The 17,032-nt window shown below is 53.2% G+C and overlaps 1 protein-coding gene across 1 annotated transcript in view; it reads left to right on the forward strand.

Moving 5' to 3' along the window:
- Positions 1–1,630: 1,630 nt before the first annotated feature.
- KCNG2 (potassium voltage-gated channel modifier subfamily G member 2) overlaps positions 1,631–17,032 on the forward strand; it is a 72,218-nt gene continuing 56,816 nt past the window's right edge. The window contains exon 1 of the mRNA XM_073789898.1: positions 1,631–2,379. The gene's annotated coding sequence lies outside the window, so the exon portion shown is untranslated. The remainder of the gene's footprint in view (positions 2,380–17,032) is intronic.

Raw genomic sequence — 17,032 nt, forward strand, 5'->3', positions numbered from 1 at the left:
GCCTAATGAGTTTTGCTTCTATCTCAGAAAGGCATTCAATTAAGTTTCCCAAAGAAAACAGAAAATGTGCGTCGCTAGAACAGTCTAGATGGGGGTAGAGTGTCCCTGGCACCACGACAAGGCAAGTTGAGTGCAGTTGGCACCAGAGGCACAGCTCAGTGGAGGCCCCGGCCCCTGGGTGTCCTCCTCTTTGGAGAACGTTGAGTTACCGCTTTTCCACCAGCTCAAGGTGAGGACAGAGCTAATACACTGTATGATAGAATTAGGCTTCTGAAATACCTGACAGGCTCACCAAAGAGGTTAGTAAAAATGAACAAACACAATTTAATAGAAACAAATATACTGCACCTAGATTTTAAAGAACCAAATAGCTAAAAACCGCGGATCAGGAGAAACCAGGAACAACTGCACCAGTAGAGACTGGGGGAGATGGAGAGATCTTTGCCGACTGAAAATGCAGGGTTGACTGAGAACGTGACGTGATGCCAGGAAAGGCTAGTGAGTGCTTCGGCCGGATGCACAGAGGTACGGTGTCTGGAGAGGGGAGGGGCATGGGCTCGTGCCACTCTGCACATCACAACCACGGCACAAGCTCTGAAGGGGCAGCCGCGGTGGAGCTGGGGCTGGAAATTTCCTCCCATGAAGGGGTAGGGGCTGGGGAGTATTTAGCCTGAGAATTCATACATACCCATCCGCACTCAGACCTATGTAACCCAGAGGCTGGGCGCTCGCTGTGGGCCAGAGATTTCCATAACCGCCTTGTTTACTCATTTATTGTTCAGTGTTTCCTAGAGTTGGAGGGCTTCTGTGTTAAAGGGATCCTCCACCTAGTTCTGCCTCAGCAGCTACAATGTCCATCCCCAGGGGCCAAATGCCCCACCACCCATAACAGGTTCTGCTCAGCCTAGGACAGACTGTCCGGAAAACACGGCACGGCCAGCGCCCAGAAGCCATCACCTCCTGGGGGAGAGGTGGCCTTTCAGGGACAGAGAGGTGGCCAGGCCTCTCCGGCTCTGATATTCAGTGAGTGTTTCTATGAAGAAAAAAGCCTTCTTTCCAAGGTTTTGGTGTCCAGGCTCAAGCTGGAGAGGAACACCTTCTTCGTGTAAATGCACGTGGTGAAACAGCCCCTCACAGAGGCCGTCAGGATTCAAGACACACCACACACGCATCTGGCAGTGCCAGCCCGCAAAGCGCAGGCTCTCCTGGTGACCGGCCGAGCGTCTCCAGACCCCTCAAGTGCCCTTCCTCCGGGCTCTCGCGACCGCGCTTACTGGAGAGCCCCTCGCCTGCCCCTTTTCCGCAAGGGCCGCTTCCGCGTGTGGTTCTGGAGGGGGCGAGGGTCTCTGCGCCTCTGGAGCCGCCCCTGCGTCGGTGGGCCCGGGGCACAGATCGGGGTCCGCGGCTCGTGCGCCCCCGAGAGTTCGCCCTGAGTGGACACGTCCCCGGGCTCCCGGACGGACCGCCGCGCCCAGGGGTCCGCTCGCCCTAGGGACCCGCGGCCGGGCGCGAGGGGGCGCCGCGCCACAGCAGCCGGGCGGATCGCCGGGGCCGGGCCGGGCCGGGGGCGGTGCGCGGGGCGGTGCCGGACTCCGCGGGCTGCGGGCTCCAGAGACGCCGCGCTCCTCCTGGAGGAGGCCGCCGGCCCGGCGAGCCGAGCGGCAGCCCGCGGAGTCGGGGGCCCCGAGGTGAAGCTGCGCGCGCGGTGGAGCCGGGGACCCACAGGGGAGGGTCCCGGGGCCGGAACGGGGCCGGGGGCGCAGGCTTCCACACTGGAGGGTGCCGATGCCGGAGCGGGGCGGAAGGGCGCGGGGCTTCTGCAGTGAGGGCTCCGGGCCGGAGCGGGGACAGGAGACGCAATAGGATCTACACCGGGGGTCCCGAGGCCAGAGGGGAGACGGGGGGCAGACGCGGCGGGGAGAGAGACCTACGCTGGAGTCTCCCGGGGCCGTAGCGGGGACAGGGTGTCTACACCGTGAGATCCTGGGGCGGGGGCGGGAGGGGCGCGGGGTCTACACCCGAGCGTCTGGGCGGGCCCAAGGCAACGGGGGCGCAAGCACCTGTCCCACAGCGGCGACAGTCCGGCGCGCGCGGTCTCTACTCTGTTGCGCAGGGGGCTGGGGCCAAGGAGATTGCGGGAGGGACATTTAAGCGCCCCTCCCCCACCCCCCCGGCCACCGGAGCGGCGGGCGGGGCTGGGCTGGGCGCCGCCCCCGGCCCCCCGTCAGGCTCCAAGTCCCGCGCTGGGCCGGCGCCCGGCCGCAGGCGCGCGCGGGCTCCGCCAGCTTCGTGCGCTTTCATGGATGTCTGGGCGGCCTTGGCCGGAGCCTCGTTCCAGCTGCCGCCCCGTCTGTCTGTGTCGGATCTGCAGGAGCCCAGGTGAGGGGACGGAGGGGTGGGACAAAGCGGCGTCCGCGACCGGGAGCGGGGCGGTGACCTAAGCGGAGATCGGGGTGGGGGCACCAGAGTGGGATGACCAGGGATCTCCCAGGCACCCTCCCTGGCTGGCTGTGGGCGCACCCGGCTCCGCGAAGAGGGCGCGGGACGTGGGCGAGTCCCCGGCGCGCGGGTGCCCTTTCCTCGCCCCTTCCTGCCGCCCCTGCTGTGCAGAGGGGAACGTCGCCCCGTATACACAGCGGTGCGCGCTAGGGTAGCCTTACACACACACACACACACACACACGCACGCACGCACGCACGGCCGCCCTCCCAGCCTTGCCTTCTCTGGCCCGGGCGCGGAGCCGGGGCGCGGACCTGAACCCACGAGAGGGTCTGCGAATTCTGCCAACTAGGATCCCAAGCGCTCCCTGCGCCCTCCCCATCCGAGCCGAGCCCAGGGGGCTCCCACACTCGCCCTCTGAGCCCATATCGGGCGCCGGGGCTGGGGGGCTCAGAGAGCAGCCCGGGGTCCGGATAGTGGCTCCAGAAATGAGGGAGGCGGGTGCTCAGGGGGTCCCGATCTTCGGCAGGGATGACAAGGACGTCCAGAAGGGCGAGCTGGGGTCTCTCTGCGCCCCTAATGCTCCCCCAAGCTCCCGAGTCCCTGGGGACCCTGCCGTGTCCCTGCACCCGCGCGGGTTTGCTCTCCAGGGGTTTCGGGTGACCGGTGGAGCCCCCTCCCAGCCCGCTGGTCCCAGCAGACTCAGTTTCTGATTTCCGACTCTCCGGGCAGGGCTCTGATCGTGGGCTGTGTCTCCTTTTGTCACGGTTTGTCACCTCATCCGAAACTCCAGCCCAGAGCTGGGTTGGCCCCGGTGGATTCTACTTGGCCTTTGGAATTCCCTGCCTGGGCCTCCCCTTCTCCTCCCTCTCGCTGGGCTGCAAAGATGCCAGTTTCCTGAGTCCTGTACTCAAGGCCAAGATTTGGAGCCAGTGGCAGTGACCCCGCTGGGAGGTGGCCTCGCGGAGGCGGCGGTGGCAGCTGGTTTGCCCCCTCGTTCCCCGGGGCAGCTGCCGAGGGGGTCAGTTAGGAGAACCCCCAAGGTCTCCCTGTCCACCAGGGGTGGGAGCACAGAGACCCTCCGTCTCTGCGGCGACCTCCAGGGCGATCCCACAACCCAGGCAGTTTAAGCAGAAGCGGGCGCCGTCCTTCCCCCACCCCTAATCTCTAGATGGTGCGGTGTATACAGCAGGCCTCCCGAGGCTTCACCGCATCTATGATGCCCCGTTAGTCAATGGATGGACTCATTCTGGCTTCCCTTAAACTGAACGCAGGGGGAGCGTGGTGGCTCATTTGGGGCTGGAATCCCCTTGCTGTGGATCCCCGTTGCTTACCAGCCACACACACGCTAAGGATTACACAGTATTGCCAATGAAACGCTGGTATATCTGCACCTTCACTGGGGATAAGTTAGGAGAAAACTCCCAGACCCCTTCCAAGTCCAGTGCCAAGTGTCTTGATCCTTTTCATCTTACAATTTGTGTATTTCCACTTTGCAAAAGTTTTTTTTTTTAATACCTTGAGATTCCCATAATTTAAGGAAACAATTGGATGTTTTTATAGGCATGAGAGAAAAGGAGGGACACGAGTTCTTGCCTGGCACTGAGGCCTGCGCACGCCAGATGCTCAGAAAATATGTGCTGGTTGATTCATTGTTTGAGTTTAATTAAGAGATTCTACCCAGGGTATGGCTGGGACCTGCACTATCATAATTACAGGTGTATGTGCGATGGTTAATAGGTCGTGTGGAACACATGGGTTGGTAGGAAATGATAACATGTTGGGTTTTGCCCTGGCAAAAGCAGGTGGGCTCCGTGTCCCTGGAGGATTTGACAGCCAGGGGCGCGGGCAGCCCCGCTCCTACCCCAGCTCTCCTCCCCGGGCACCAGGAGGGCAGGGCGGGCTCAGGGGCGTTTGGAGTGGGGAGCAGCCTCTCAGCTTCCGCGGCAGCGTGGATGCGAGGGGTGGGAGTGAAGGGGAGCAGATGAGGCGGTGCCGGATGTGAGGGCCCAGGGGGTCCGGGAAGAATGGCCACGTGCGTCTGAATATCTGAGCACCATGTCCTAATGGGCAATTTCCCGAGGAACAGGGACATTTCAGGACTGAGGCGCGGAGCCCGCACTGCCCGCGAGGTCACTCAGGGTCAGACTGAAGAGGGCGTCACCGGGTAGCTCCAGGCCGAGGTGGAGGAGGGTGCCGGGTGAGAGCCGCTCACACCCCAGCACCCTGGCAAGCCCTCCCTCGCTGCCCCACGACGGCCTGGAACCTGCAGCATCACCCTCGGAGCTGGTCGGGGCTCAGGCTCTGGCCCCAGCCGGCCTTTCAGTGGGTGATTAGTCTGCACGTCACAGCTGAAAGGGGGTCCGCTTGGGCGTTGAAGAAACAGCCGTGTCATACCTACAATGGAATATTCCTCAGCCATAAAAAAGAAACGAAATTGAGTTATTTGTAGTGAGGTGGATGGACCTAGAGTCTGTCATACAGAGTGAAGTAAGTCAGAAAGAGAAAAACAAATACCGTATGCTAACGCATATATATGGAATCTAAAAAGAAAAAAAAAGGCATGAAGAACCTAGGGGTAAGATGTGAATGAAGACACAGACCTACTAGAGAATGGACTTGAGGATAGGGGGAGGGGAAAGGGTGAGCTGTGACAAAGTGGGAGAGTGGCATGGACATATAAACACTACCAAACGTAAAATAGATCACTAGTGGGAAGGAGCCACATAGCACAGGGAGATCAGCTCGGTGCTTTGTGACCACCTAGAGCGGTGGGATAGGGAGGGTGGGAGGGAGACGCCAGAGGGAGGAGATATGGGGACATATGTATACGTATAGCTGATTCACTTTGTTATACAGCAGAAACTAACACACCATTGTAAAGAAATTATACTCCAATAAAGATGTTAAAAAAAAAGAAAGAAACAGCCGTGTCTCTGTCACCTCCCAGTGGCTCTCCTGAGAGCTTCAGCGCTTCTCAGCCGAAGCAGACGAGACAGAGGCCTGCTCCCCACTCGGCGTCGCACCTGTGGGCACCTGCCAGGTACGGACGGTTCCTCGGTGCCCCGTGCCATCATCGCACCCAAGCAGGCACGGGTGCGCGTCGCTGTGAGGCCAGACCCACGCGTACTGGGCCTCCTCGATCGTAGCCGCAGGGCAAACGTTTCAGCTGCTGCTGCTTTGTCTTTCCTGATCCCTCCCGTGTCAGACCAGAAGGCTGCACTGAACCATGCCAGCTCTCTGACTTTCGGGGGAAAACTCGTTTCTGTGAAACAGAGCCGGGCATACATTCACGCAGAATGAAACTCCCAACACTTTAATTTGATTGTCTGTTTAGAAAGAAGACAAACTGAAATGTCACGTATAAATAGTACAGGAGACATTACGTTGTTTTTTAAATTAATGAAGCTAAGAAGCGAGAGCAGACCGCACACCGAGGGGCAGACGGCGCCCTGGGCCCCCGACGCCTCGCCGCTCCCGAGGGGCTCCGGCTGGGCCACAGCGCTCTGCCCCCGCCTCACCCACCCGACACCTGCTCTGTCCGCCCCCCTCGGCCTCCCGCCTCCCTAGACAAGCCTCCTGGGGAGGGAGCAGATAAGCTCCAGTGGTGGCAGAGCCAGAGCCCTGGGCTGCAGTTCCCAGAATTTAATGACCTTCCTGGATATTTTTAACCTTCTCAGATATTTAAACGATGGAGTTTAAACCTCAGATTAGACTTGGGAAGTGCTGGGCACATGAAAAGCGAGGCTAGGATTATGGGGCCCAGCAGAGCCTCAGAAACCCTCAGGCTGATATGAATGTTGGGTTTTTACTAAATTCTAGCTTGAAGACGCAGGTTTATTTTTGTAAAGGATTAGCCTTTTCCGGTGGGAAAGGCTGTGATCTCCGTGTTCCTGACTCAGCCCTCACCGGCCTGCAGCCACCCGGCCCCAACAGGACGCAGGGAGGGTGTGTGTGGACGGAGGGTCTGCCCCCCGCTGGCGAGGCTTCCTGGAGCCTGTGCACTCCCAGCCGGGGGTCTCCACATGCACCCTCCCCCCTCCCCTCCCCAGAGGGTGCCTGCCTCCGTCCCGGGTTCTGTCCGGGGGTTGGCATGGGGCCTGGGCTTCGGAGCCTCAGCCGGAGTCCAGGTGATTCCCATCACTGGGGCAGTGGGAAGCTGGTGTGTGGGTTCTGACTGGCGTCTTTGTAGCAGAGTGAAACGGAAAGTACCGGCATGTCACCTATTAGGAGTGCAGTTCTCTGTGTTCTGGGTCACAACGTTAAACGGGTTCAAAATAACGGAAAGGCCCTGCCCAGAATGTATGTCTAAAAGCCGGATCTCCCTGCTGAGTTCAGCGTAGCCGGGCACGAACGGCCAGGCTCACAGCAGAGCGCAGGGATGCCCACTGGGGTGGGGCCGGCCCGGGGGGCGGGGCGCTGGCTTAGGCCCCGCCCCTTGCTAAGCAGGCACCTGCCGGACTCCCTGGTCCCCGAGTCCCACCCGCACAAGGGTGCCGCCGCCGGCCCCTGGGACAGAGTCCCCGTGCGCTGTCTGAGCCCTCGACCTCCAGGCCAAGCTGATTTCAGATCGTCTCCCTGAACAAACAGCGGCCCAACCGGGTCTGGTAACAGCCAGGAAGAGGGTTCCCTTCCTTTCCGGGGGCCGAGGAGGCGTGTAGATTAACATGGGAAAAAGTGCATGACAAGTGTTAAATCCGTATGTTTTATGTAACATCATAGCAATTAATGCAATGGAGTGTAACGCTTCAGTGAAATAAAACGCATTAAAAATTAATGCCCATTATGTAGATTAGCTACTTAGTCTTGGGAAGGGAACGGTCTTGCTTCTCAGCCTCTGATGTTTGATTGTGGTGCTGTACTGTTGTGAGGCCCCTTTCTGGAGAATTTAGCTAGTTCACAGTTACTTCAAGAAAATGACCGCTTCTGACTGTGAACAAATTTCCTTGATTTTTTTTTCCACCAAAAGAAAAAACAAAGACATATTTTAGATGAAGAAAGATAGGAAATATGTATCGTTGGCTTCTTGAATACTCACCAAATTGGAAGTAGAAAAATTCTAGAGTCTCAAGAAAACGCAGAGGTGTGCGGGGCAACGAGCACGACGAACAAGGTGGCTTTTCATCTCCTGGAATCCTGACGTGTTGTTTTAACAAGAAACCTACAACTGGGGGGCGGAGGCTTGGCCAGTAAGAGGCTTCCGCGGGGCTGTCACTCCCGGCAAACACCTGCCGGCCGGCTGGGGGCCGCGACGCATCTGAGCCCACGCCTGGTCCCCGGGAAGGGGGGTGCCCGGTGCGTCCACCGGAGCAGAGCTGCAGGCAGACAGGCCGTTGGGAGGGAGAGGGGCCCGCTCTGCTCAGCGGCGTCATGGGTGGGTCACGTCTGGGCTGACGCCCTTTTATGTGAAGAGATTATTTCACACCGAAGGGAACGCGACCAAAGAGAAGCCCGCTCCAAGCCCGAGGAGCAAGTGGAAAGGTGGCGCCTCGTGTTTCCAGATACGACAAATGCGACTAAAAATACCTGCTATTTCACCATGAAAGAAGTACATTTTTATCATAGAGGAACTGGAAACATAGATTAAAGAGAAGCATAAGTTTAAGAAGAAGCTTGTGTAATTCCACTCCTAGAGGGACGGGCTACTGATGTTAGGATATGTCCAAGCTTGTGTAATTCCACTCCTAGAGGAACGGCTACTGATTCGTTAGGATATGTCCTTCTTTCAGGGTTTATATACAGAATTACCACCCACAGTCCCACGTACACACACTCTCACACAAGCATTTGGGATCATTTTATGTCTTCATGTTTTCACTTGTTAAATTGAATATTTTTGGGTGGATTTGTCAAAATGTGTTTGTGTTTCCTTCTATTGTTGGCCATGTGGGTTGTTTCTTATTTCTCAATATTCTATAATAGACATCTTTGTCTTCAGAAGGCGTTTCATTTGGTCACAGTGCATGAGCTCTCAGGCTTTTCACACATGACGCCAGATGGTTTCTCGGGAAAGTTGTGCTGGAGTTCCCTGCACATCACCTTGACTCTCATCACATTTCGAATCTTAATCTCTGCGTTTCCAATGCCAAGGTCTTTCTGTCGGAAGGTACCACGGGGTCGTTACAAAACACTCGCGCAGGAGAAAGTGTGAATCGGGACGTGTGTTGCCACCGAGATGGCCGGCTCCTGGGCTGTTTGTCACGCATGTCCCTGCATGTCCCGCACCGGGAGACGCCTGGTTTCCTGCATGTGTTTTCAGGGGTCATTGCTGCCTCAGTTGTCCCATCTGTCTCCCGGGAAGGCTGTGCTTCTTCCCCCGCTGCATTTTCCTCCTGTCCTCTGTTTCTCTGTGGCGGCCTCGCTTCTCCCGTTTTTGGCGTGTGCTTCCTCCCGGACCACCGTTTGCCCACGCTGTTTGCATTTACCTCCAGCCCTGCAGTGGGCCACCGGCTGTGCGAGCACCAGCACTTGGGCGCCCACCCTCTGGCCTTGGCCACAGGGCTGTGTCTGTGCTGCAGGGCCCAGCAGACGTCTCTGAGTGTTCACAGTGAGCTGGGTTCTGTGCTGAGCATCTGGAGTCCAGTTGTGGAGGAGGAGATGTGTACAGATACAGGAGGATGGACGCAGCTACACACACATGCACACCCATACACACGTGTACACACCCACATATACACCTACACGCAGGCACATCGACACACACGCATACACACATACATACCCACCCACATGTGTACACACCCACATATACACACATTCACACAGACTCGCGTGCACAAGCCTGGCAGGCAGGGGAGACCCTTAGAGAAATCTCCAGGCAACGCCCCGTGAGCCACGCGGCCTGGAGACCTGGAGTGGCGCCCGGGGGTTGGGGGCTCTGAGCTGGGTGGCCCGTGTGCGCCTGTGTGGCTCACAGACCTCTTCTTGGTGTCGGTACGTGGGGGGAATGTAGGCGACTTTGAGACGTGTCCCCACTGAGCGGCATGCGGCCGTCTTCAGGCCACACGCCTGCCCTGGGGCTGCCCCCCGTCCCCCTCCACTCCGCACCCCCAGTGCAGGGAGGCTGCCCAGCGAGGCCCTTTGTCCGCACTCGGTACTCAGTCGGCCTCTCACTGCACCTGCCCTGCAGCCCGTGCGGCCCTGGGCCAGGTGCGGCCTGCCCTCCCACCCCCGCGGCCCTGGGGAACAGGAATCATTCTGTCCTCACACACAACGCGCCGCCCAGCTCGGGCTGGAGAAGAAGGGCCCCAGAATCGTCAGTTGGCGCCACTCACGGCTGCGGGGAGGAGGCCTTGGCACACGGCTCCCCCACCCCCGGCCTGTGAAGGGGCGTCCCGCTGCCCCTTTGGTGGTGAGACCAGAATAAGGGCTTACAAGCCCCGTTTCAGGCAGGTGAAGGCGATGTTAATGGAGGACAAACAGGACAGTGTGGGCATCTGTTTGCAAAACCGTCATCGGCTCGGGGCCAGAATGAGAAGTTACTGACCTGAGCTCTGCAGCATTTCCTTCTTCACCCTCCCCACGGGTCTAGGCTCCGTGTAGAGTCTCAAGGCTGAACTCCCTCACCTTTTTTCACGTTTAAATATTAGAATTAGCCCCAAACCTGGGCCACTTGAGACTCCCAGGTGTTGAGCTGGAAAGAACTCGGGGAGACTCACCCCAAGGACAAGGAAACTGACCTGCCCATGACCAGTCACGGCCCTGGGCTCAGACCTCGAGTTTGGGTCGGCGCCTGGGGTCTGCAGGCGGCGGGCGGCCGTCCTCTGCTCCCCCAACAGCGGGGCCTCTGGGGGTGTGTTTTGAGAGGTCTGTGCCCCTGGGGCTTGTCTGTCCTCACTGTCCATGTGACTCCTGCGTCTCGGGGCTCCGTCTGCCTGGGGATGTCATCACCCAGATGTCCTCTCGCTGGGGGACAAGCCCTGCCGCCAGAGGGCCTTGGGCGCGTCGTTTGCTCCATTGGATGACGAGAAACATCTGAGTGATGAGTTCAAGGCCACACAGCTCCCGACTGAGGGGCCAAGGCTCACATTTGCTGACTCACAATCCTTTCTAGCCTCCGTGGTTGTGAGGCCCCAGACCCGGGCTGGAGTCTGCGCTTGAGAGCCTGGTGTGCGGCCCCAGCCCCACGCAGACACCCCAGCACACGGGCACCTGATGGGGCATCCCTGCCATCCCTCCCTCACAGCAGGGCGGGCACTCGGACCCACTGATGACACCTCCAGATGGTACCTCTAGGCGTCCCAGCCTAGAGCAGAAGCCTTCACTTCTCCCAGGCACTGTTAACAGGAGTCTCGCTGAATGCCCGCCGACTTGGGGCCCAGCCTCCCTGCCTCCGTGACTCACTGCTGTGGTTTCCAACCCCTCCTCCTGCATCATGGGCGCCCAGCCTCCAGGGGTTGTGAGGTCGCTGAGCTGGTGGCCAGTGTCCATGTCACTCAGGCACCTGTGGCCGGGTTCAGTCTGGTCCCACACTGCTCACACGACTGCTATCCCTGTCTGTGGCGTGGAAACAACCCCCATGGCCTTGCAGGGAGGAGAGCAGGCAGGAAGCACTGTCGGCACCCAGGGTGGAGCTTCTTAGGTAAAAGGCCTTTCTGTCTTAGGGCAGAAGCTAGTATTTCAAAAAGAGGAGGAACTTGGAAATAGTCTAAAAGAAAAAAATCAAAGTAAAGAGGGACAAAAAGAGAAACTTAGAAAGGAAGCGTTGGGAAAGAGACAGGAGAGGCTGGAGAAAGACGCCCGTGTCGGGAATGTGACAGTCGCGATGGGGCACAGGCTCTCCTGGGACACGGGGTGGGAATCCATGGCACTGAGGGAGGCTCACCCTAGCACTCCAGAGAGCAGGGCAGGCTGACCAGGATGCTGGGGCCGTGGCTCAACCAGTAAGAGGAGACCGACTTCGATGTCATCCAATACCAGATACTGAGTAGAGGCAGTACATGCGGAAAGCAAACATTTAAAAACAAACTAGAAAAATCTAGAAGTTACTATTTAAAGTCTCTGGAGGGACAGGACCTTCCAACCTCAGAAGTGGTGGGTGATATCCGTCAGCAATGACTGTTATAAAAACAAACCAGAACTTCAACAACACTCAAAAGCTGGTTGTGTTTCTATACACTAGCATTGAACAATCTGAAAAGGAAATTAAGAAAACAACTCCATTTATAACAGCATCAAAAAGAATAAAATACTTAGGAATACATTTAACCAAGGAAGTACTTGTACGCTGAAAAATACAAAGAAATTAAAGACCTGAATAAATGGAGAGACGTCTTGTGTTCATGGATTGGAAGGCTTAACATTGTCAAAGTGTCAGTACTCCCCAAACTGCCCTGCAGATTCAGTATGCTCCCTGTCAAAATCCCTACTTCCCGTTTGCAGAAATGGCTGGTCCTAAAATTCATATGGAATTGCAAAGGACCCAGGTAAGTAAAAAAAATCTTGAAAAAGAAGAACAGGGTTGGAGGACTCACACTTACTACTTATTGAAACTTACTTCAAAACAACAGTAATCAAAATGGTGTGGTCTTGGCATAAGAAGAGATGTATAGATTAATGGAATAGAGTGGGGAGTCTGGAAATGAACCCCAAAATCTGTGGAGGTTGATTTTCAACAGAGGAGCCAAGACCATTTAGTGGGGAAAGAATAGTTTCTTCAACAAATGGAGCTGGAACAATAGGATTCAACATGCAAAAGAACGTCCAAAAGTATCTCTGATACAAAAAAAAAAAAATCGCTCATCATACCAAGAACCAGAAATATCAAAACCTGACTGAAAAAAGACCATCAATAAATACAGAGATGAATCAGATGTTGGAATTATCTGACTAGTCTTCTAAAGCAGCCTTCACAAAAATGCTTCACCAAGCAATTATGGGTTTTCCTGAAACAAACAAACAAACAAAACCCAGAAAATTTCAGCAAAGAAATGCAAGTTATAAAAAAATACAAAGAAATTATAGAAGTGAAAAATACAATAATTGAATTTAAAAACTTGCTGCATGGGGTCAAAAGTAGAGAGGACATAACAGAGGATAAAATCAGTGAACCTGAGACTAAACAAAACTGACCAGTCTCAACAACAGAGAGGAAAAAAAAGACTGTATATAATAATGAACAGAGTCATAGGGACCTGTGGGAAAATAACAAAAATATCAACATTTTTATCATCAGGCCTCAGAGGGAGAGAAGAAAGGGAATGGGACTGAAAAAGTGTTTGAATAAAGAATGCCTGAAAACCTCTCAAACTTGACAAAAAATACAAACCTACAGACTCAAGGAGCAGAGCAGAAAAATAACAGAAAAATCTCTAAATTCTTGGGAATTAATAACACACACAAAAAATTCATATGTCAAAGAGGAAGTCTCAAATTTTAAAATACATAGCACTGAAAGGAAATGAAGACACAACAAATCAAAACATGTGGAATGCAGCCAAAGCAGTGCTGAGGAAAATTGATAGCACTAAAATGCTTATATTAGAAAAGAGGAAAGATCTCTATATATGATACTGTATCAATAATATAACTTTTAAAATTGTGTTAATTCTTTAAGAACTCCTAAAGAAAAGAAATCTCCAGGTCCTGGGGGTTTCACTGGAAAATTCTACCAAACATTCAAAAAAGAATTAATCCTACCAGGGCTTCCCTGGTGGTGCAGTGGTTGCGAGTCCGCCTGCCGATGCAGGGGACACGGGAAGATCCCGCATGCCGCGGAGTGGCTGGGCCTGTGAGCCATGGCTGCTGAGCCTGTGCGTCCGGAGCCTGTGCTCCGCAACGGGAGAGGCCACAACAGTGAGAGGCCCGCGTGCCGCAAAAAAAAAAAAAAAAAAAAATTAATCCTACCAAACATTTAACAAAAAGGAGGGAACACTTTCTAAATCTCTTTGAGGTTAGCATTACCTGGAGACCACATTAGACAAAGACAACACACAAAAAAGAGAACTACAGATCAATATCATTCATGAACTTGGACACAAAATCCTAAACAAAATATTGGCACTTTGAATCTAGTGATGCATAAAGTTGCTGGACCAAGTGAGATTTAATCCAGGTATGCAAGTGTGGTTCAACATTCAAAAATCAGTCAGTATAATTCACCTTATCAACAGAACAGATATATAATCACATCAACTGATGCAGAAAAAGCATTTGATAAAATACAACACCCACTAATAATGAAAACTCTCAGAAAAGTAGAAATAGATCCTCAACTTGATAAACAGCACCTGAAAAAAACATACAGCTAACATCATACTTAATGGTGAATGGCTGAATGTTTTCCCCCTCAGATCAGGAACAAGGCAAAGGCGTCTCCTCTCAACCTAGTACTGAAAGTTAAATAAAGCAAGAAAAGGAAATAAAAGACACACAGTTCAGAAAGGAAGAAATATAACTACCCCTCTTTGCAGGTGCCATGATTATCTGTGTAGAAAATTCCAAGGAATGTACCAAGAAAGCTCCTAGAACCAGTAAGTGAACACAGCAAGGTCACAGGGTAAGATATTAAGACACAAAAATCACTCACATTTCTGTATACCAACAATTAATGTGTGAAACCAGTTAAAAACACAAGACCATTACAGTCACTTGAAAGAAAATTAAATACTTAGGTATGAATGGTGCAAAACACTTACAGGGTCCATATGCTGCAATTTATAAAATGCGGATGAAAGATATCAAAGAAGACCTGAACAATAGAACGGCATACCATGTTCATGGACTAGAAGGCTCTGCACAGTACAGTTGTCTATTCTCCTCAAACTGATCTATGGGTTTAATACGATTTCTATCAAAACCCCAACAAGAATTTTTGTAGACATGTACAGCTTATTCTAAAATTCATATGGAAAGGCACAGACTCTAACATAGCTAAAACAATCTTGAAAAAGAAGGATAAAGTGGATAATTACTCTACCCAATATTAATGCTCACTATATAGCTCCAGTAATAAGACAATGTGATGCTGGCAGAGGGACAGACAGATGCGTAGAACACGGAACCCAGTAGTGGACCCACACAGGTACACCTAACTGATCTTCAACGAAGTTACAAAACCAGTTCAGTGGAGGAAGCGTAGCCTTTTCAACAAATGGCAGTTCAGTTGGTCATCCACAGGAGAAAAAAAGAACTTATCCTTAACTTCACACCTTCTATAAAAATCAACTCAAACAGGGGCTTCCCTGGTGGCGCAGTGGTGGAGAGTCCGCCTGCTGATGCAGGGGACACGGGTTCGTGCCCCGGTCCGGGAAGATCCCACATGCCGCGGAGCGGCTGGGCCCGTGAGCCATGGCCGCTGAGTCTGCACGTCCGGAGCCTGTGCTCCGCAACGGGAGAGGCCACACAGTGAGAGGCCCGCGTACCGCAGAAAGGAAAAAAAAAAAATCAACTCAAACACAACACTGTAACTCAGTTATATTTCAATAAAATACATGTTTTAAAAATTAACTCAAAAATGGATCACAGACTTTAATGTAAAACTGTAAGACTTTTAGAAAAAAATAGGAGAGAATCGTCTGGATTTAGGGTTAGGCAAAAAGTTATTAGACTTGACACCAAAAGCATGGTCTGTAGAAGGTAGACTTGATAAATTGGACCTCATCAGAATTAAAAACTGCTTTTCCAAAGACCCTTTGAAGAGCATGAAAGGAAAAGCTACAGAGTGGGAGACAATGTCTGCAAAGCACACATCCAATAAAGGACCCAGATCTGTGGTGTATAAAGGATTCTCAGAACTCAATCGCCAACAACAAAACCAAAAATATCCAATTAAAAATGAGCAAAATACATGAACAGTTATCTCACTGAAGAGGATATAAAGATGGTAAATAAGCACGTGAAAGGTGTTCACCATGGTTAGCCATTAGAGAAAAGCAAATTAAAGCCACAAAAGGGTTTCACTACACACTTATCAAAATAAATTAAAAATATACACCAAATGCCGACAAGGACGTGGAGAAATGATCTCTCGCACATCGCTGGTGGGAATGTAAAATGGTACAATCACCGTGGAAATTTCTTTGGCGGTTTTTTATGAAATCGATTATGCAACTACAATATGACCCAGCGGTTGCACTCCTGGGCATTTATCCCAGAGAAATGACAACTTCTGTTCACATAAAAGCCTGCACACGACAGTTTATTGCAGTTCTGTTTGTAATAATCGAAAACTGGATACAACCCAGATTCTTTCTGTGGGTGAACGGTTAACTGTGGTCCGTCCACACCATGAAATACTACTTGCAATAAAATAGGAGTGACCTATTGATACACGCGGTAGCTTGGATGAATCTCCGGGGAATTCGCTGAGTAAAAACACTCTTTACAATGAAAAATCTATTTATGTGTTAGTTAGTAATATACTTTGATATATATTTCTATTGGGGGTAGGGAAGGCTTCTCAGAGAAAATGACTTTAATAGGCAAAGGGGTGTTCTCTGCAGCCTTCATACAAGTGTCTAGCTGTAAAGTACCAGTGAAATAGTGTCCAGTGATAGGGCAGTGCTGAGGGAGGGTAATGGCCCAGTACCCTCCCCAGTGTCCACCCACACGCTTACAGGCAGTCAGGAGAGCTTAGGTAGGACTTGGAGTGGCATCAAAGGAGAGCCAACGTCCTATTTCCATGGGGTTCCCGGTGCCAAGGAGAGAACCACGATTTAGCGAAAATGTGGGCATTTCCCTACAGCCCTCGCTGCCCACCGACCCCGTCCCACCAGCCAGACCCCTGCGTGGAAGCCTTGCTCAGCCTTCCCGTCTGACTGGGAGGGAGCAAAGAGGAGAACTGTGTAGTCTGAGGACGTGTGAGCTCCAGTGTTCCCCCGGGGGCTCTCTTGCCTCTCCTGCTGTGGACGCAGGGCCTGCAGGCACCCACCCGTCCATCTCCCTCCCCGCCGGGCACCATGCCCACCGCAGCTGCCAGCAGCCGGAAGTCAACTCAGCCACCTGTGTCAGAATACGGAAAGAACGTGGGGGCGGACCCCCAGCTCTACGACGGCTGTCAGTGGTGATGGGATTAAAGGTAGTTCTCCCTTCTATGTTATCGCCCTGTCCAATTTTCCACTTTTCCCATGGCTTAGTTTTATACTTGGAACATTATTCTTTATGAAGATGAACTTCTAAGACTCATTTATGCAAATTAATGTAGAGATGAATAAGAAACATCAAAACATATCCTTCTTGTGGCTGAAAAGAAAAGTGTTGCGTCCGTGGTGGGAAGTCTCGTCCCACGCCTTCCTGACAGACCTCCTCCTCTGTATCCAGCAGCTGACCAGTGACACCTGGGGCTTTTGCAGGGTGGACGAGGCACAGCTGCCTCCCTCATTGCTGGGAGCTGGATCGCAGTGGGATCGTAGTGCTCTGTTTGGGCGAAATTAACCCTCTAGTCCCGTCGAAGCAGCTGGATCGCATGGGGCGGGTTGGGCGGGGGCTCAGGGGCGGGGCGTGTCGTCTCGGGGACTCGGGATGCTGGGAACCACGTACATTCACATCCTCCCGTGAAAAGTTCGGAACCTCCTTAGGACCCTGCGACGCTCAGGATACCACATACCCGAGACAGGGTCCGACAGCCCTGCGTGTCCCCTGGAAGGTGGCCACT

Source organism: Tursiops truncatus, chromosome 13, assembly GCF_011762595.2.
Source record: "Tursiops truncatus isolate mTurTru1 chromosome 13, mTurTru1.mat.Y, whole genome shotgun sequence".
In the NCBI taxonomy this organism is placed as follows: domain Eukaryota; kingdom Metazoa; phylum Chordata; class Mammalia; order Artiodactyla; family Delphinidae; genus Tursiops; species Tursiops truncatus.